The 21,620-nt window shown below is 42.5% G+C and overlaps 1 protein-coding gene across 25 annotated transcripts in view; it reads left to right on the top strand.

Annotated features, from left to right (window-relative positions):
- Positions 1-21,620, top strand: part of ABHD13 (abhydrolase domain containing 13) — a 341,021-nt gene that overhangs the window by 118,273 nt on the left and 201,128 nt on the right. For 13 of the 25 annotated variants that reach the window (XR_004539847.1, XR_004539848.1, XR_004539846.1 and 10 more), the window contains one exon: positions 17,411-17,629. The exons of 4 other annotated variants lie outside the window; for them this stretch is intronic. The gene's annotated coding sequence lies outside the window, so the exon portion shown is untranslated. Of the gene's footprint in view, positions 1-4,750; positions 4,774-17,410; positions 17,630-21,620 lie in introns of those variants that run through there. 8 more of the 25 variants (XR_004539859.1, XR_004539853.1, XR_004539850.1 and 5 more) reach the window with 2 other exon arrangements.

The raw sequence follows: 21,620 nt of genomic DNA on the forward strand, positions 1-21,620 counted from the left end.
TTCCCTCACACCCACTGCTGTTGGTCATCTCCTGTGCCAGATGCTTGTGGTTCAGCTCCTTCCCTCACACTCACTGGTGTTGGTCTTCTCCTGTGCCAAATGCTTGTGGTTCAGCTCTTTCTCACACCCACTGCTGTTGGTTATCTCTAGCCCTTGCAATCTCTGCAAAACTGTGCTGTGCAAATCATTTGATAACTACCTTGCTATGCTCATGTCAGCTCTAACCTTACGTCTCTTCTATGTCTCCATATATGCTATTGTGTACTGTTAACCTGTGTTAATTCTGCAGGCCCTCAATATTTCTCCTTTCCTCTTTATCCTTATACACCTCCACACCAAAATCTCTCTTAATATTACTAATGGACACACTTGCCATAGTACATTCATTGATTATATAGGCTGTATTATCGTTATTTTGCCCTTCCTGCCTGTATGCGCAATTTGGCCATAGTATGAGCTGCCCATATTTTGAAACTATGCCTTCCTTTCACATACTGCTGAGTCACATGACATGCTTACACCCTCTTTTAAAATATTTGTATTTATGGTAATTCATTCCGATACCATGATACAATGTCCCATGAATGCCTCTGTCCCATAACTAATATGTTAATCATTTCTATGAATGTATTTGACCATACATGATTATATGCAAGTGCTGTACAATTTATTGGTTGAACCCCCCCCCCCTTGTGTGTTATTATGCTATAATTGCCAGTAGTAGAAAATAGTACTAGGTTAACTTGCTCTGACTTTCATCTAGCTTCCCCCTATGACTATTTCCACAAGCACCAAACCCAAGTACAATTGAGGTCTTATAAACCCCAGAACTCCACAATACTTGAATGGGTTAACAAAGGTGCAAACGTGATGTTGGCAGTCAGGTGTTGGCCTTTGAAGAACCCACAAGCAGAATCCCCAAGCAGGAATATCAGTCAGGTGTTGGCTCAAAAAACATGAGATGTAGAATAATACATTGTTTTATAATTCAGAATGTTGTACATAATAGATCATGAATGTTTAGCTCAAAGATTTTTTGGTGTTGACACATTTGAACATGTGTTTTACATGTTTCTCACATATGTTATATGTTATAAACATTTACCATTGTTGAAAACGTTTTTTTTCTCTTGTTTATCTTAGTATGACATAAATAACCATGGCATTTATTGTTAATTTTAAATGTGCTATCCCACTAACTAACTAAGGTATACAATTGAAACAATGAAGTAAACACATACAATGGATTCATTTAAACTCTTCCCTTGATTTTCAGCTTCTAGGTGATTACTTTTATAAGTTATGAAGACAAGAATTGACATGGTAGAGAAGTTAAATAAAGTGATCACATAACAGCTGTGCACCTCCAATTAAACCTATACATAATTGGGTCTTTAAAGTAGTTACCAGTGGTGTACCTAGCATATGTGACACCCGGGGCCCATCATTCTTTTGACAACCCCCATTAGCATGAAAATCATGATTTTTAGTAACAATCCACACTCTCTTTGTCATGAAACATTGCTACAATCAGCTCATTCTTCAAAGCAAACAGAAAGCCCATAATTTCAATTGGCCAAGATTAAAAACAGAATAAAACACAGAACAGACCTGAATGTGGCTTCTAGTTCATTGCAGATGAAGGTATGCAGCTGCACAATGATGACCTCATTGTGATATCATCAAAGTGCACCTGCAAAGTGGGAATGCCACAAGTAAAAGATGGGCCGGGAGTTGAACTCACAACCTCTGGAAGATCAGTACAGTGCTTTTACTCATTGAGCTATAGCACCTTCAACTCCAGTTTCTCTGACTCTCCTGTCATATAGCTTAGTGATCTGCTAAGGTAAAATCTGTTTAGCTATCATCTCACAGTTAGCTGAGACAAAAGACTGGTATCTCAAGGGCTTAAAGCACTGCTTTCATTGTCCCAATAGCCAGAATCTCAAGTTGGGTTCAATAAATGTGACATGGATTCAAATACTGCTATTTTTATCAAATGCAAACTCAACTTTTGGAATAGATTGTTCCTAGTATTGCTAATGTGCTATTTGAGATGAAAATTCGATGTGATTGGACTGTAGCTTGTCATTTTTATTAAAAAGAGTATTTTGTCAGCTGAAGGACATGAGGGAGTCGAACCCAGACCAGGCTCACACCCCAACTTTCATTCTAACCTCTGTGCTACAGTATCAGCCATAAAATCATAGCAATTCTAATTGGATTATACTGTTCTGTTTAGGCATCCTTTGGGCATCGGCACGCTTGCAGCTCTGTAATGGAGTGCCCGAAGCATGCCAAATTGGCTGCAGTTCAGCATATCTCAAGCTGTCAGGGTAGGAAACTGTCTGAAAGAAGCCACCCAAGTTAAGGATCCTGGTTCATCCTCTTCACCTCTCGTCTAACCTTGTTCTCAAATATTATGCTGGTTGCAGGCTGTGAGGCAGGAGACATGCCAGCTACCCTGTTTGCCATCTCCCCCCCCCTTTACAGCCTGGGCCTCATGGAACACTAGATAAGACAAAGGTCAATGTGACCAAGTAGCTGAAGTGGTGTTTATTAACGAAACACTAATGCCTGGCTGCTACTCAATATAAATAAGCACAAGTTGAAAAATGGTATAAGATTTTTATGGGATCCGGAAGGTTCGCCCCCCACATTTCGCCCCCAGCAATTCGCCCCTCACATTTCGCCCCCCACATTTCGCCCCCAGACACATTTCGCCCCCACACATTTCGCCCCCACACATTTCGCCCCCCGGATGTTTCGCCCCCGCACATTTCGCCCCTGATTATGTGTACTGCACATTTCGCCTCTGAGCGTTCCTCCGTTCTCTCTCTCTCACTCTTTATGGAGCGAATACCCAAACCACCCTCCATCCCCTTATTTTAATTCTGGCATCTTCCCTTGCTGGATGCAGCTATCTCTATAGCGGCAGAGCAGTGCACAAGGCTGCCTGCCTGGTCCCGCGCCTCTTCTGTTCTCGCGGGAAGTGGCACGGGACCAGGCAGGTAGCCTTCTGCGCCGCTCTGCTGCTAGAGAAGGGGAGACAGCCGCGTCAGCCAACCAGGCAGGCAGCCTTGTGTGCCACTCTGCCGCTAGAGAGGCAGCAGGAGACAGCGAGTCTTGCTTCCCCCATCTTCTTTCTTCCTCCCTCCCCCCCCCCCCAACGCGGGACCTGGCCTGCCCCGGAACTCTTCCTGCAACAGAAACTTCATGGCCGAGGTTAGAAGTCTCCTCCGATGGATACAGCGCCGTGGCTGCCATAACATTTAAAATAATAGTGATCGGGGGGGGGGGGGAGAGAGCAGGTGTGGGGAAGTCCGGAGCTGCAGGGCCGACATTAGAGGCAGTGAGAACAGCCAGCTGTGCACTTTGAATTTGTAGCCTGCCGTCGTGTCGGCAAAGAAATCGCCTGCGAGAGGAATAGTCTGACACTCAGGGGCGAAATGTGCGGGGGCGAAATGTGTGGGGGCAAAACATCCGGGGGGCGAAATGTGCGGGGGCGAAATGTGTGGGGGCGAAACATCCGGGGGGGCGAAATGTGCGGGGGCGAAATGTGAGGGGCGAATTGCTGGGGGCGAAATGTGGGGGGCGAAACTTCCGTGAACCGATTTTTATTGGACAGTCAAGGAAAGCAGCACGCAAGTGTAATATCAGGCAACTGCAGTTTAATGAGATAGATGAAAGCTATGCAGAGTAAGCCACTCCTAGGTCCAAGTTGTTACTGTGGTAGAATTGTTTAGGTCCCAGAATCTGCTCCTGGTAGGAGAAGGCAGGCTGAAGAAAAAGGAAGATGGATTGAGAAAAATTAAGAGTTGATTGGTGAGTTTTAGGCTGTCTTTTACAAAGGTGCGCTAAATCCATGCATGCACTAACTACTAACGCATCCATAGGATAACATATACGCGTTAACCTTTAGCACACGCTAACGGCGCCTAAATGGTGCCACTTCCACGCACGGTAAAACTTAACGCGTGCATGTTATCCTATGCACATGTTAGTAGTTAGTGCAGGCATGGATTTAGCGCACCTTTGTAAATAACTCACCAATTGACTGTTTTCTCAGAAAATCTCAGTACACCCTTCTGAAGGAAAAAAGTGTAAAACATGTTAATATTGTGAAAATGTAGATAATTCATCACAAGAGCAAAGAATAACAGCTAGAATTAACAGAAGCAGAAAAACACTTCCTTTTTTATAATAAGGATGCCTATCAATTATGACTCTAAAATGATTTACCTTGTGACAGGGAAGCCCCTGTCCCAGCCAAAAGAACTACAAGATCCATCATGCACCCTGTCCTGGTCCCGGGAAAACCTGGCACGGAGCCGGGCCAGCCAGCACAGCCAGGAAGGGAAGAGAAAAGACAGGAGATAGCACGGCCCAAGAGTCAGAGGGGGAGGGTATTATCACCTAAGTATTCCCCCTATTACTCCTTTCCTCCGATTGTGAAACCAAAGCCCTACCCAGGAGGGGGTGGGGCTGGCCCTCAGGGAGTGCAGGCTATAAAACCTCTAATACAGACTAGCAGGAGGCAACTAGGAGGCACAGCTGGGGCTAATCCCAATCAGCTCTCAGCCAGGAAAGATTGCAGCTACCACGGAGTACCGGTGCCTCAGCCTAGGACCCTATCCTGGAGACAACCCAGCAGGAGGGGGATTGAGAACCCGGGGAGGTATCTCACTTGGACGGACAAACCCTGGGAGGGTGATCCCAGAGATTGGCAAGAAGGAGACCCGATTAGTAAAGAGCTAACCCACAGGCAAGGAGGTAATTGGGAGAGAGTGCCTGAAGTTACCGGGTGGAGAAATAGTCTGGGCCAAGAGACTAGTGATTAGGAGATGAACAATCTTGCTGAAGAGTGTGAACCTGGAGAGGCCATGGAGATAGGGGAGAGTGAGATATAGTATTCATACTAAACTTCCCCCAGAAATCCAATCCAGGATTGGAAACTCTGAACCCAAGCAGGGCTTGGGGCAGGGCAGAAGCAGTCCTCTCCAAGGGGAAAGAAATCCTTACGGGAAGATTTAAGTTACCATTCCTTCAGAGGATTAGTAAAAAGGAGGGTAATTAATTTGGTCTTTTTCTGGGAATGGCTTACCAGACCTGAAGCATTTGACAGAAAGCTTGGAAGCCCAAACCTTTGTGTTTTTCCTTTTTCTTCAGTTTTTGTTTGAACTGGCATTGTGTATTGGACCTGGAAGCTCCAGGCAGAGCCCAAGGACTTGAGCCATATTTGGGGCTTTTGAGACTGTGCAAAACTGATTACCTGTTCCCAGATATTTTTTTCCTTTACAAACTTTAATAAACTTGAATCCAGTTCTTAGAAGATCCGTTTTCCGGGTTTTCATTTCACCAGCCATATAAAAGGCGGTACATTAAATCTACCTGTGGTCTGGGCCCGGCTTTCCACCAACCTAGGAACCGGCCCGGTCACAACCTTTAGCTCTATGAGGAAAAGCACTGCTTCCATCTTCCCAACATCATAGGTTCCACATATTCATGTAACTTGCATATCCATTTTGCTGGCACCAAAGTTTCAAACAGCATGGGTTTTTCAGCCAAGACTCCTGTAACCAAATTTTATCATTACTAATTCTCAGACCTGCTAATGACCCTGTGGAATGGAGAGTTGTGGCAGATATCAGGGGGACAAAAAGTTAATGGAGAATCACCATAAGCAATAATACAGAATGGGAGTTCAAAAGAAGAAATCAATTCTGCCTGAGCTTTTATCTAATAAAATCACCTAGGTTGCTAACAATATATCATTCTCACCTAGATTTGTTCCTGGAAAGATGAAAAAGGCTAGACAAACATCATAATTGCAAATTACTATAGCTGCTAATGGTCCTATGAAATGGAGAGTTGTATCAGATATAGGAAAGAGAAGGTTAAAAGATAATCAAGAAAGATATGGTCTCAGAAATCAGCATAAGCAATAATAGAGAATAGGAGTCCTAAAAGAAAAGACTGCTCTGATGGATCTTCTTATACTAAGTATGCCTAAGTGTAGCGTCTGACGTCATAGGCACTGTTTAGACTTCTCACCAGAAAACTTTCAAATCTGGGCGTACTTTAGGTGTGGTTTGGGCAAACACACCTGTACTGACTTTTAATCAATTCCTTCACTTCTCAAAGCTTTTACTAGAAGCCATTTGTCATCTGCTTAGTCTGTAGAGGCTCTGTTACCAAATTCTCTCTATAGCTCTATGCCTTAAGGCGCTGCTTTTATCTTCCATATGCCAGGGGTCTTGAGTGCGGTTAGCAAATATTTGATATTCATTTTTCTACCAGAAAACCTTCAAACTCTTTGGCCATTCCTTTGCTTAAACATATTTGAGTTGATCTTTAAAATGATCTGCAGCAATTCTCAGATGTCTAAAGCAGCCTGTTATCTCTCATCCTAAACCCCCTCAAGCATGAAACCACAACCAGCCAAGCTGAATATACCAACAGGAATGTCTCTAGGGTACATCTCAAAAACATGTACCTTCCTTCAATACCTGTCCAAGCCCTTTGAAGTTTTAGTAAACTCTTCTAACTGTTGCCCTGTGCAGATATTGGATAGAAGGAAACTCATTCCTACCACAATGGCTTGTAGCAGAGAGAAGATGAATGTGTGCCTGCAAACTGCAGAATGCTGATGAAAAACAGCAAAGTCCACTTATGAGAGCTGTTAGGATGCTGTTAAAATAAGTGAAGGTGAGATTTGAACCGGGGAGTAGAGAATGACACGGTGACAAAATTCATCATCGTTCCCGTCTCCGTGGATAACCGCGGGAAATAATCCTGTGTCATTTTCTAGTGTCTATTTCAACCTCAGTCCTTCTACACCAGCATTCTTCGAAGCAAAGCTTGCGGGTCAGTGATTGTGGCCATTCATACTCTTGATTCTTCCCTCTCTCCTTAAAGAATGACATGAAAATGGTTTCCCGTGGTTATCTGCGGGGACGGGAATGGTGATGAATTTTGTCATTCTCTACCAGGGAGCTTCAGAAGATGGACAAGGTGCATTAACCTGGTGAGCTACAAATGGCATCTTTCTGTCAGAGGAGAAGTTTCCTCCCATGAGAGCTTAGGATGTCCTAGCCATGGGAAGGAGAAAATAAGTTTGCCTGGAAAAGGAAATGTGCTGATAAAAACATCAAAGTCCACCATCTAGACCCTATTATGAGAGCTAATAGGAAGCTGTTAGGAAGTTGTTAAATTGAGTGAAGGTGTGATTTGAACCGGGGTGCTTGAGAAGATGGACAAGGCGCATTAACCTGGTGAGCCAGAAATGCTTTCTTTGTAGTGATTGTGATATAATAGCTAATCAGATGATACATAGGTAGGTCAGTCAACTAAGATATGAAAGGGCAGTGAGAGCCATCTGAGTAGAAGCTGATGTAGCTCTATGGTTAAAGTCCTGTGCTGGTCATACGGTGTCACAACCCGGGCTCCTGTAAGGCGCAGCAAGCACCTGGGAAGCTTAACCCGGCGTGTCCCTTTCCACTAAGGGATCTGTCAGGTTTTTAAAATAGGCACATTCTAAAACTTATAAGTATGCAAGGTAAAAGGGAATCTTAGTCAGAGATGGCAAAACAAAAATAAACTTTATTTCACCCACTGGTTGAATAAACCAAAATACAGGAAACCGCCTTGTAGTTCAGGATGAACTTATATTGCATGAAATCAAAAGGTTCCAAATATATATATATAATCAGGCAGTTGAATCTTGGACAGCACTGCCTTGTGTACAGTCCCCTGCTTCTGGACTTTAATCAGTCAAGAAATACAGTCCTCTTCACCAGAGCAGTAATATTCAGGTAAGTAATGCTTTTATCAAACAATCCAGAACACATAAGAATCACAGCATTATTCAGAGTTCAAAATCAGGCAAACGTTTCCCTCTAAACGTTGCTGTAGCAATCAGGCACAGCTGTGCAGGACCAACGAGATTTCCTAGCTGAATCACCATACAGGAAATACATTCAAAATGGTTTGTCAGAAAACACATACATTCCTGCTTTACAGAAAGCCTCAAAATGTGGCTTTCCAGGAGATCTTCTGCACTGGCTTCAAACAGGTAAGAGACAAGCTGGCAGCATAAAGAAATTAAATCCCATGGGTGTTGGCAGAGTGTCAGCTCCTAAACAGCTTTCCTGCACCTCCATGGCTTTTCCTGGTTGTACTCCAGTATCCCAGACAAGAGGTAACTCGTCTGCCTCCAGCATAGGACAGTCTGAGAGAGACTGCCTCTTCTCAGCTTCCCATTCTCCCGTCTGCTTCTCTCCTGTGTGCCCCCTTCCTGTTCTCAGAAGCCTTGTTATATCCTGTGGATAACCACTCCCCCTCTGAGAAGGTGGGGGAAGGGTTTTCCACACACCGGCTTGCTTCCTGCTATTACAGGCAGGTTTCTCCCTAGTCCTAATTATAACAGGCTGTTCAAACTGAATACGCTTTCTGACAGTGGCAGGTTTGCATGGAGTAGAGCTTTTTCTCTTAATCTTATCCTGCTCTGTCTCTTCTACCTCCATGTCAGAATCAGAGCAGAAGTCAGCTTCATCAATCAATTGACAGGTCACCTGATCAGCCCTCCTGCATCTAGGTGCACTGTGAATACTCCTGCTCACTGGGGCAAAACCCGGTACAGATTCAGGTGTGTTTTGGCCAAAACCCGAAACGGACCTGGGTTTGTCACAACGGAGGTTGTGAGTTCAACACCCAGTGCATCTTTTAATTGTGGCTTACTACCTTGAAGGTGCAGCTTGATGATCTCACAATGAGGTCAGCTTTGTGAAGCTGAAGAGCTCCATTTTGCAATGAGGGAAAATGCATGTTAAGGTCTATATCTGTTTTTTTTTCTTTTTTTAAGCGCTGAGAAATGAAGTAATGTGTGCAATAATGATATGTTTTTCATGTTCTTTCTTTGCCCTCAAGAAAGAACTGATTGCAGCACTGTTTGTTGAGAAAAAGGGGGTTCTTTTTAAGCAGGAAAGCCAAAGGTGATGTAATGAGTAAATCATATTACTGTTTGGGCAGAAAAGTACTATGTTTTCCATGCAATATGTTTATATTGATGTGCTCTATTGATATGGTGGCTTATTAAATCTATTAGGAGGGAGAAAAAAGAAAATAAACCATATTCAAACTCACTATATGAAATATCATTGCGGAAGCGGAAAGCACACCTAATCTGCGTCTATAGGAAGTCTTCGACTAAGAAAGCTGAAACTGCATTGAAATGAAGCAAAAACTACATTTAGACCAGCTTTTCCTTCGCCTACATTTTCAACGCTGTTCAGACGCCCTCTGGCGCCTAACTAGCGTCTATGTGGTGCCTATCCTTAACCATGCCACATTACACCCACGTCTACAAACTTAGACGCGACTATTCTCTAAAAAAAAGTGCATCTATCTCGCGTCTGTTTTAAGAACGCCTAATTGGCGCCTAAGTCCCAATTAACGCTTGTTAAGACTCTTAAATCGCTCATTATCCACTTAAATCGGACGCCTAAAGTACGACTAAAGTTAGGCGCAGTTTACAGAATAGTGGCCTTAGTGTATAAATGGTTAAAGTACTTAGCTTAAAATTATATTCATGCTTTCAGGGATTTCTACTGCCAACATGTTTCACCAGAGGGAGTTTTATCAAGGCTCATATCTCTTTATTAAGCTTGCCGCTGCTATAACCGACCATTGAAATGTTAGTATGTATGTTCCATCAAAACTCTGAAACAAATGGATAGATTTCAACCAAACTTGGCATACATATTACTTATTATCTGGGGACAAACACTGTGGGGGTGGGAATGGGGTGATGTAAAAATTATTGAAAATGACAGATTTTAGTGTCTATCCCATTGTGTTTTTGGGCTCACTGAGAAGAATACTTAGCATAACTCTGAAACGTATGGAGAGATTTCAACCAAACTTGGTATACATAAGACTTACTATCTGGGGAAAAATACTGTGGGGGTGAGAAGAGGGTGATGTAAAAATTATCAAAAATGACAGATATTAATGTCTAACACATAGTTTTCGGACTCACTGAGTTGAATACTGACACTTCCGATGCTGTTTTAAGTCCAAGTTCAGCCCCACATTCCTGTGGGGGGTGGGACATTTTGGGATAAATATCTGGGGTAATGCCAGGTAATCAGCTAGTCTTTCTTATATAATAAAGTTGCCTTGTGATATTCAGATCATTTAAGTATAATTCTTGTTCTACAAAACCTGGAATCTTGCGCCAGAAGTTCTCAAGTCTCCATAATGAAAAGGTAAACCATGGAGCAAAATTGCTACTTTTAACTATTCTCTCTAGGTCAGGGATGTCAAAGTCCCTCCTGGAGGGCCGCAAACCAGTCGGGTTTTCAGGATTTCCTCAATGAATATGCATGAGATCAATTAGCATCCAATGGAAGTAGTGCATGCAAATAGATCTCATGCATATTCATGGGGGAAATCCTGAAAACACGCCTGGATTGCAACCCTCCAGGAGGGACTTTGACACCCCTGCTCTAGGTGGAACAATTAAATCTAAAGTTTCTTGTAAAGTAGTATTCTACTGCTAACAACTTTTACTACAGATTCAAAATTCAAATTTTCCAAATGAGGCAACCATACCTTCTTCAAATCGGCAATCTCATATGAATCACGCACAGTCTGTTTTATTTGCCAAAAGTTTATTTACCTCTACTTCTAATGTATTTTCACATGTAATCAGTATATGGTCTGACCACAGAACAAATATAATATGTGATAATCCCTGATAAAACACAATCTGTTGTGGGACAAACACTAAACCCCCTCCCTTTTTACAAAAGCGCACAAGAGGTTTTTTTTAGCGTTGGCTGGTGTGCTGAATGTTCTGTGCTTTTCTGACACTCATAGGAACTCTATGACTGTAGGAGCAACGCAGAGCATTCAGCACACCAGCCAGTGCTAAAAACCTCTTATGCGATTTTGAAAAAAGGAGGGTGGTAAATCTAAATATGCCCTTACATATGTGTTGGGACCTTTGTATTATCTCTGACCAATCTAAAGAGGATAATATCCCTAAAATATCATTAAGGATAGGATCATAAGAAGACTCATCTATGTGCAAATTAAAATCCCCTAAAATTATAGTATTACTAAAATTCAAATGATGTAAAGTAATAGCTGCCGGTGACTAGGGCTTATATTAAGTCCCACCCCGAAAATCATGCTAGGGCTTATTTTCAGGGTATGGATTATTTTCGGGGAAACACGGTATTATTGAAAGATACCTAAGACTGCAGGCTGGATTTTATTCTCAAGAGACAATTCAAAACCACAGCCTCAGAGATAAAGGCAGTGACAGCAGCATTTTATGTCACAAGTGCTTGTCACTCCAAGTTGCGCCACAATCCAGAGGCAGCTGCTGGATAGGGTTACCATTTTCTAAAGTCTATTGCGAACTATGTAGCTGATGCTTTTTATGATCTGTTCAGGGTATTGAACAAGGTTTCCGTGTACTCTGTTTCTGCCTGCAGGATGCTGTGAATCAGACAGTGGGTGAGAGACTCAGTTTCTAAGGCGATACTGAGTAAACTGCCATTTAAAGGGCAATTGCTTTTTTGGAAAAGTCTGGATGATCTCTTAACATCTTGTGTGTAGAGAAACAAGTGGGGAGCTGGAGAACAGCCCTGAGAGAAGGGAGGTGGAACAAAAAATTATAATGAGTCTCTCTATACAAATTCTAATTGGGAATAGATTAGCTACTCAAAGGTTCAGGAATAATGCACCTTTTCACTAGAAAAAAAAAAATTAAAAAAACTAAAACATTTTCTACTGTGCCCAGAGAATTTTGACCACCTGTCACCCCACTGTACTGCCTTTGTTCATTAACTATGGACTCTTAGATGTGTTTCCTTGTTGGACATGGTACATTTGGGTCTCTTCAGTTCATTTGTTATCCCAGTACAAGCAGGCAGCATATTCTCACGTATGGGTAACATCATCGATAGAGCCCGGGTAAGGACCACTTTAAAAGTGCATCGCCACTTTAAGTCTTTAGAAAGTTTGCAAATGTTCAGGAGAGATTTCCTTGGACATTGTAATTCTTCGTTCTCAGCATCCTTGTTTTGCACACACAAACTGTCCGCCTAAACTCATTGATGCCATGTTTGTAACAGCCCTTATGCATATTCTTAAAAACTGGAAATCACCCTCACTACTCGACTACACCTTTTGGTGGAATTCTCTGAGCATGTATCACAAATTTGAATCTTATGCATATGAGAAAAATATGATCTCTCGACTCTCCACGAACATGGTGGGGAAAAAATCACCTTGGTCATTTTTAGATTCATATGTTCATTCTACTCCATAGACACTTCTGCCTCTCTTTCTACTTATCTATCTCTTGCTCTCTCTTTGTCCCTCCCTCTATCTCCCTTTCTCTTTTTCACTCTCTTCGCTTTTCTGCTTTTCATATATCTTCTACTAGCAGTTGCACATATCTTGAATTCTTTTTATTAATCCGGTTATATGTTACTGACTATAGACATGGTCTTATTTTATGTCACTGGTTCTCAGTCAGATTTTGTGTGTTTACACTGCTTTCTGTATATTTCTTGAAATATTCAATAAAAATCATTGAACAAAAAAAAAAAAGAAAGTTTGCAATAGCCCAAACCGCACATGTGTGAGTGCCTTCCCGCCAATGTAGGGTGCTTGGTCCATCAGTTTCTTAGTTTCTACAGAGCTAAGACATGTTTTTTCAACAGCTGTTGAAACTTTTTTCTCTGCAGTCTTCACACTCTCGCGGATCTCTGACTTTTCAGTCAGTTTTGGTTTTCTTTTATTTGTTCAGTACTTTTTAGTTAAAAAAAGTAAAAAAAAAAATTTTCTCCCTTTCATGGGTTCGGCCCGGCAGGGCCTGTTCGACTACCTTGGCCTCAGATTTTAATTTAGCTGAGTCCGTCTTCCCTTCAATGTCCCACCTGCAACGGGTTTCAAAAGTCCTCTTTCTGTGACCGACCTGCATCGCTGGTGTCTCCAGTGCTTGGGGCCCGAGCATCGTCCCGAAACCTGTTCCCGTTGTTTGTCCTTGCAGAAGAGGACTCTGAAGAATCGCCTTATTCAGAAGTGCCTCCTCTTCGGTGTCGCAATGGAGGGTGATTCAACACTGCTGCCAATGTCGGCGGCACTGGCCAAATTGACACCGCACCAATCGGCATCGGTGGAACCATCTTCGGTGTCTAATACTTCAGTGGGTAAGCCGGCTAAAAAGCCTTCCACTACCCCCTCTGGGCCTCAGGTCAAAGCAAAAGTGAGTCAAGTCCTTCCAACCTCAAGGAGACCCAAGAAGCTCCGCTCCAATCTCGGTGAGTGCTTCAACATCAGCCTCCTCATTGCTGGAGCGTAGAGCTGCACTGAAGGTACCGGCAAAAAAGCCAGTGGTATCGGTGCTTACTCTTTAGCAACAGATCCACGAGTTGCTACAAGAGGAATTACATGAGCAGTTTCAACTGTTGGTGCCAACTCAAACTCTACACATGTCGACACCGACTCCCCTGGTGCCAGTCCAGTCTGAACCCTCGACACAGGTTGCACCTGCACAAGAGTCTCCATCGGTACTGCCACATCTGACTAAGGAGCCGACATTGATGATTCACTGACACCGGTTGTCCTCAGTTCAGACATCACCCAAAACGATGTCGGTGCGGTCAGGAAAGGCACTGAGGAAGTTAAAACATCTCGAGCCTTCAACACTGAGTGCTCGGCACCGACCCCGGACAACTCAGGATTCAGACCTCTGGGGAGATTCTGAACAAGACCCTATTTTGTCTGAAAAGGAGGGTGCTTCAGATGAAGAATCCATTCACCACTCTTCTCAAGAAGCTCATTTACTGTCTGAAAAATCATCTTTCTCCAAGTTTCTATGGGAAATGTCAGCCCTGTTCCATTCCCTTGGAAGCTGACTCTAAAAGATCTAAACAGATCCTGGATGTCTTGGATTACAATCAACCTCCCAAGGAACTCCTCAAGCTTCCCCTCCATGATGTATTAATAATAATAATAATAATAATAATAATAATAACTTTATTCTTCTATGTATTATGGGAAACCTTCTACAAAAATCTGGAAACGCCACTTACCATCCCTGTGACTCCTCACAAGTTGGATTCTCTGTATAGAGTGGTTCCTATACCTGGGTTTGACAAGCCACAGCTCCCGCATGAGTTTCTCCTGGTGGAATCAACCTTAAAGAAATCTTCAGCGGCTAGTGTTTACGCTTCTGTACCTCCTGGCAGAGAGGGCAAGACTATGGTCCAGTTTGGCAAATATCGATACCAAAATTCTATGTTAGCCAACTGGTCTGGCAACTATACTTTTCACTTCTCCTTCTATATGAAGCATTTAGTCAAACAAGTTGCCACGTTCCAAAAATATCTTCCAGAACGTAAGCTTCCTGCATTTCAGCATTTCATTTCTGACGTGATTCAGCTCCGCAAGTACATGGTTCATTCCACATATGATACCTTCGAGCTTACCTCACGTGCTGTGGCTATGTCAGTGGCCATGAGACATCTGGCCTGGCTTCGAGTTTCTGAACTAGACATCAATCATCAAGACAGGTTAGCCAATTCACCTTGTCTGAGAGATGAGCTTTTTAGTGCCTCCATGGACACGGCTACCCAGAAGTTGTCTGCTCCTGAGACCAGATGGGACACTCTGGTCAAGCCTTCACCTTCTTGTCGCTTCAGACCAGATTTTTCATATTGGAGAAAGTTTGCTGCAAAACCTACGACCCCTGCTCCACCTCAACCAAGGAGACAGCGACAGCAACAGCCATGTTAACATCAAAAACAACAGGCTGCCCCCCCAAAACCTACACAGCCTTTTTCACATGTTTCTTCAGATCATAGCCAACGTCACCATTCTACAGACTTTGCCTCAGCCTATTGGAGGTCGTCTTCAGTTTTTCATTACTCGCTGGGAGCTCATAACATCAGATCTCTGGGTCCTTACCATTATTTGTCAGGGTTACACTCTCAATTTTCACACCCTGCCACCAGACAATCCTCCAAAAGAGTCTGTTTTGGATCCTTCATAGACCTCGCTTCTTTTGCAGGAGGTTCAATCCCTTCTCCTACTGAATGCCATCGAGGAAGTTCCCCTCAATCAGCAGGAGCAGGGATTCTACTCCAGTTACTTCTTAGTCCCCAAGAAGATGGGAGGACTGAGACCCATGCCTTTAAATTATTATTTGATTGTAATTTGTTGGTCTTGATCATTTGTATTACTCTTGCTTATCTTTATACTGTATGAAAGGATGGGTGGGTAGGGGGAGAAAGGATATGTATTTATTATATCATTTGATGGAATTAAGTGCTGTTTATTTTGTACATTGTTTGATATGTTGCACTGATGTTGGTTTTTAAAAATGAATAAAGATATGAAAAAAAACAAAACAAAGTTTCTTACAAAAGTTGTTACTGAATTTCATCTTAATCAATCAATTGTTTTACCAGTGTTTTTTCCTAAGCCTCATTCTCATGCTGTAGAAACCACTTTGCATACTTCGGACTGTAAACGGGCTTTGGCCTATTACATTGACCAGACAAAGCCACATCTCCCCAACTGTTCATCTCTTTTGATCCAAACAAGTTAGGGGTATCCTGTTTCTAAGAGAACGATTTCCAACTGGCTGGCCGCCTCTATCTCTTTCCAACTGGACTGGAGAGTCGTGTCACAGCCCACAAAATTAGAGCTATGGCAGCTTCTATTGCTTTCCTCAGATCTACTCCCATTGAGGAAATCTGTAAAGCTGTCACCTGGTCCTCAGTTCATACATTCACTTTTCCGGACGGGATGGGCACTTTGGCCAATATGTTTTACAAAATGTATTTTCATAAGAACATAAGAATTGCCGCTGTTGGGTCAGACCAGTGGTCCATCGTGCCCAGCAGTACGCTCACGCGGCGGCCCTTTGGTCAAAGACTAGCACCCTAACTGAGACTAGCCCTACCTAAGTACGTTCTGTTTAAGCAGGAACTTGTCTAACATTGTCTTGAGGTGTTTTCCCCTACAACAGACTCCGGAAGAGCGATCCAGTTTTCTACCACTCTCTGAGTGAAGAAGAACTTCCTTACGTTCGTACGGAATCTATCCCCTTTCAATTTTAGAGAGTGCCCTCTCGTTCTCCCTACCTTGGAGAGGGTGAACAACCTGTCCTTATCTACTAAGTCTATTCCCTTCAGTACCTTGAATGTTTCGATCATGTCCCCTCTCAATCTCTGTTCGAGGGAGAAAAGGCCCAGTTTCTTTAATCTTTCACTGTACGGCAACTCCTCCAGCCCCGTAACCATCTTAGCCGCTTTTCTCTGGATCCTTTTGAGTAGTATCGTGTATGGCAACCAGTGCTGGATGGAGTACTCCAGGTGAGGGCGCACCATGATCCGGTACAGCGGCATGATAACCTTCTCCGATCTGTTCGTGATCCCCTTCTTTATCATTCCTAGCATTCTGTTTGCCCTTTTCACCGCTGCACATTGCGTGGAAGGCTTCATCGATTTGTCGATCATAACTCCCAAGTCTCTTTCCTGGGAGGTCTCTCCAAGTACCTCCCTGGACATCCTGTATTCGTGCATGAGATTTTTGTTACCTATATGCATCACTTTACACTTATCCATGTTGAACCTCATCTGCCATGTTGATGCCCATTCCTCGAGCCTGATTATGTCATGTTGCAGATCTTTGCAATCCCCCTGTGTCTTCACTACTCTGAATAACTTCGTATCGTCCACAAATTTAATCACCTCACTCGTCGTACCAATGTCTAGATCATTTATAAAGATGTTGAAGAGCACGGATCCAAGCACCGAGCCCTCGGCACCCAGCTGGTGACGCTCTTCCAGTCCGAGTATTGTCCATTTACTCCCACTCTCTGTTTCCTATGATCCAGCCAGTTTTTAATCCCTGTGAGTATTTCACCTTCGATTCCATGGCTCGCAATTTTCCGAAGGCCAACACTCCCACCATCCCATTTCTGTTAGCTTGGAGGTCACCCATACGTGAGAATATGCTGCCTGCTTGTCCTGGGATAAAATACAGTTACTTACCTTAACAGGTGTTATCCAGGGACAGCAGGCAGATATTCTCACAACCCACCCACCTCCCCGGGTTGGCTTCTTAGCTAGCTTATCTTAACTGAGGGACCGCGCGTCCTATGTCGAGCGGGAAGGCTATCGCAAACTTTTTAAAGACTTAAAGTGGCGATGTCCGTACCGGGCTTCCGTCCTTGATGTCACCCATATGTGAGAATATCTGCCTGCTGTCCCTAGATAATACCTGTTACGGTATGTAACTGTGCTTTCTTTCTGTTTTCACTAGTGCTGCATAGCAAGTGTTTTTCAGCATATCAATAAGTTTAATTTATTTTTATTTGCAGGTGCTGGATCTGAAAATTTTTCCCTTTTCCTAAGGTGATGCCTAATGAACAGCTCCTTTTTTAAGTGGAATTTAATCCTTTGATTTCGCTGCAACAATTTAGCTTACAATAACAGAGAAGTAAAGCCAGCAGCTTCAGATGGTGCTCAGCTTACTGTTGCAAGGTGTACATGCTTTGTAACATGATGGAAAGAAATTAAGTGGAATGATTTTGTCAAAGGTATTTTAATATTCATGAGACAATTGTACCATATAGTTGGTAGAGCTTATAAAAGGATATGGGAATTTTATTGTCTCCTTAAGTATTTTGCTGCAAACATTACCATTTTCGTAGTAGCTGTTGTGTATAAAAACCAGTAAAGCTTTGCATTCTGCTGAATTGTCTGTTGGATTAATGACTGATTGTAAATCTTGTACAATAATTTTTATTTTCAATGAATCATTTGTGGTACATGCAGTTAAATACAGGATCTTCAAGGGACAGTATGTGTCAAAGAATAAGATGTACGGTTTACTGAGCTACATTACACATAACACAATGCATGATCTATGATTTACTTTCCTGGACACATCATCATTAGATGCAGTTCTTCAAACTAGTCTGTACTTCAATAGTTTGGCTAAGTTATCTCCAAAGTGCCTTAGAATTCCCTTTCCCCTTTTTAGAGGAACTACTGATTTATTGGCCCCCAAATTGTATATGTGACCATGAGCATATAGTAGTTTCTTGGGAGAAGGTCAGTTTAACTTTGCCTTTCCTGATGCAGTCCCTGAGTAGCATATTTAATACATAATTTTACATATACTCATATGTGTATTCCATCTTTTAACTCCCAAGTGAGCCTTGTGAGAATGAGGAATCATTAGAAATTGTAGCAGACAGTACTTGTAAGCAGCAGTGGATAACTAAAGTCATCCAATATAGAAACACAGAAAATTACAGCAGATAAAAATACTTTCTAGCCTTCCTATCTACAACATCCACTATATCTTTCTCTTGCCTCCTGTGCATTTGTCAAAAAGAAAATGAGTCTTGACCAGTGAGTTATTCACCTCTACCTGCAAGTTTTTGCAGAAGTAATCATTGTACAACTTTTCAGCTCCGCCTCATGTCAGTGGGCAGTCCTCATCTCCTCTGTTTTTCCTCCTACAAGCGAGTTGAGAAGGTGTCTTTTCTTCTGCTCTGCAATTGAGTTATTATTTTCGGGTTGTTAATCCAAAATACAAGGTTTCACGGTACCCCACATGTTCTCAGGATTTCTGAAACAGCTCTGCCTGAAAGAAGATACAGCCTCTGGTTCAGAGGGCTGTAGCTGGAGGGTGGGTAGGGGTGTTTGCTCTGAATAACTACATGGACAGATTTCATGCCTCCTCGGCTCTTTCTTCCATCTCTGGAGGAGACCAAGAAACAACTCAGACATAAATTGTAGTTAAACATCAAGGCTTTAGAAGTTCATGGTAACATAGTAACATAGTAGATGACGGCAGATAAAGACCCGAATGGTCCATCCAGTCTGCCCAACCTGATTCAATTTAAAAAAAAATTTTTTTTTTTTTTTTTCTTCTTAGCTATTTCTGGGCGAGAATCCAAAGCTTTACCCGGTACTGTGCTTGGGTTCCAACTGCCGAAATCTCTGTTAAGACTTACTCCAGCCCATCTACACCCTCCCAGCCATTGAAGCCCTCCCCTGCCCATCCTCCTCCTGGTGATCTACTAACTGGTAGAATACCAACCAAGAATCTCCTTGAGCCATAGGTGACAGCTCATTTTATTAGGTTTATGACATCACTTCATTATTAAACATATATACCGTATTTTTTGGACCATAAGACGTACCCACCTGTAGAGGAGGAAAAACCAAGAAAAAAAATTTGGTTCAGAATTTTTTTCTTCTTGGTTTTTCCTTCTCTATACGTAGGTGCATCTGGTGGTCTGGTGCTGGAAAGCCTGAAGCTGCCCACAGCTGCCCGAAGCTGCCCACAGCCCCCAGTACCTTTTTTACTGGTGGTGGTCTAGCATGGTCACCTGGACGGCTGCCTTTGTCTCAAGTTCTCAAGATCTCAAGTACATATTTGGAGGATTCACTAATAATAACAATATTTTATATTCTCCCTAAGAGATGGATTAACGCTAAAGAAGATTTCTATGAATTTCTTGCAACAAATACATTGACAGGATCATATAATCTGTTACTGGGAGATATAAATATACATTTAGAACAAATAGAAAATTCAGAAGAAGTTGATATTTTCTCTATACTAGATGTGTTGGGATTTTTAATACCCTTACCAGTAAAAACGCATCAAAAAGGTCACCAACTAGATTTGGTCACCTTTTCGATGAAAGAAGTGACTTGGCCGAAAATTCAGTTTATTCAAGGTGTATGGAAGGAATGCATCTGGTCAGATCATTACTTTGCTGGCAGGAAAAACAGCCTCTTTCAAAATTGGATAATAAAAATAAAAAAGTGAAATTAATTACCAATAGAGGAAGTATAAATCCAACAGAATTCTGGTCTCATTACGAGCTAAATCCTAAAGGTGAGGAGGACTCAAATTTTCCAACAAGATGGAAAAAGTTCAGTAAGCAAGTATTACATTACATTACTGATTTCTATTCCGCCTCAACCTTGCAGTTCTGGGCGGATTACAAAAGAGACAACTGAACATTTCCAGGATAATTACAGAGAGAATTCTGGTCATTTCCAGGAGAAGTTACAAGAATAATGGAGCTGTATATTTCAAGAGCTACAAGATGCTGTACAAATAGGAAATAGTGCAGATCTAGTATATATACCGTTAGGGAAGCAGTTGACATGCCTGAGGCTAAAGAGAAGGGAACTGGTGAAGGGGGGGAGGAGGGGGGAGTTGCGTTGAGGGGGGTCTGTTTGGGGTTAAGCCATCTGTATAAATTTTTTGAATAGGTGGGTTTTGATTTCTTTGCAAAAATATTTGTAGTCGTTTGTTGTTATCAGCAGGTTGGAGATAGTGTGGTCCAATTTCGCTGCATGCGTCGCCAGCAGACTGTCAAATATCTTCTTGCTCTGGGTGCCTTTGAGTGGGGGGTAGGTAAAAGGGGTCTTAGTTCTTCTTTGCCTAGTGGTGGCGTTTTGGTACAGGCGGTTGTTTAGGTAATTGGGGGCTATGCCATGTATTGCTTTGAATAATAGACAGTATAGTTTGAATTGAATTCGTGCTTGTATTGGTAACCAGTGTGAGTCCAGGTAGGCCGCGCTGACGTGGTCAAATTTTCTCAGTGAGTAGATTAATCTGAGTGCAGTGTTTTGAATTGTCTGTAGTTGTTTTATCATTGTTGCAGGGCAAGGCAGATAGAGTATGTTGCAGTAGTCCAATAGACCTAGTACTAGGGATTGGACTACTAGCCTATATTGCTCTTTGTCGAAGAATTTTCTGATTTTTCTTAAATTGCGCATGGTTGGAAATGCTTTCTGAGTGGTCTTGTTGATTTGGGCCTGCATTGTGCAGCATCTGTCTAGTGTTACTCCTAGGAGTTTTAAGGTAGGTTGTATAGGGTATTTGGAGGCGTTTATTTCTAGTTCTGTGATGGAAGGATTCTTATCCTTTTCAAGCAGTAGAAATTAGGTTTTATCAGTGTTCAGCTTCAATTTGTGATCTGCCATCCATTTTTCCACTGCTTGAAGGGTTTTTTCCAATTTTTCTGTAGAAGTTGGGTCAGGAGCATCAAAGGGTAGGAGTATGGTGATGTCGTCAGCGTAGCTAAATGAAGTTACATTCAGATTGTCTAGGGTAGACCCAAGGGAGGATAAGAAGAGGTTGAAGAGAGTAGGTGAGAGTGGTGATCCTTGAACTCCATAGGGGTTGGACCATGGTTCTGATTTAAGATTGTTTGACTTTACTTTAAGATCTGTATTTAAGGAATCATTCGAACCATTTGTATACCCTGCCTGAGATCCCTATGGCTTCTAGTGTCTGTAGTAGGATGGTGTGGTCGACCAGATCGAATGCTGCTGATAGATCGAGTTGAATTATCAGCATCCTTCTGCCTTTGCTGATGTGCTGTCGGGCTGTGTCTAGTAGGGTTACTAATAAAGTATCCGTGCTGTGGTTGGATCTGAATCCCGATTGAGAGGGGTGGAGAAGATTGTGGTCTTCCAGGTAATTTGTGAGGAATTGTGCAACTAGTCCTTCTATAAGTTTGACATATATTGGTATTGAGGCGATGGGTCTAT

The sequence above is a fragment of the Geotrypetes seraphini genome, chromosome 6 (genome assembly GCF_902459505.1).
Source record: "Geotrypetes seraphini chromosome 6, aGeoSer1.1, whole genome shotgun sequence".
NCBI classification, from domain to species: Eukaryota; Metazoa; Chordata; class Amphibia; order Gymnophiona; family Dermophiidae; genus Geotrypetes; species Geotrypetes seraphini.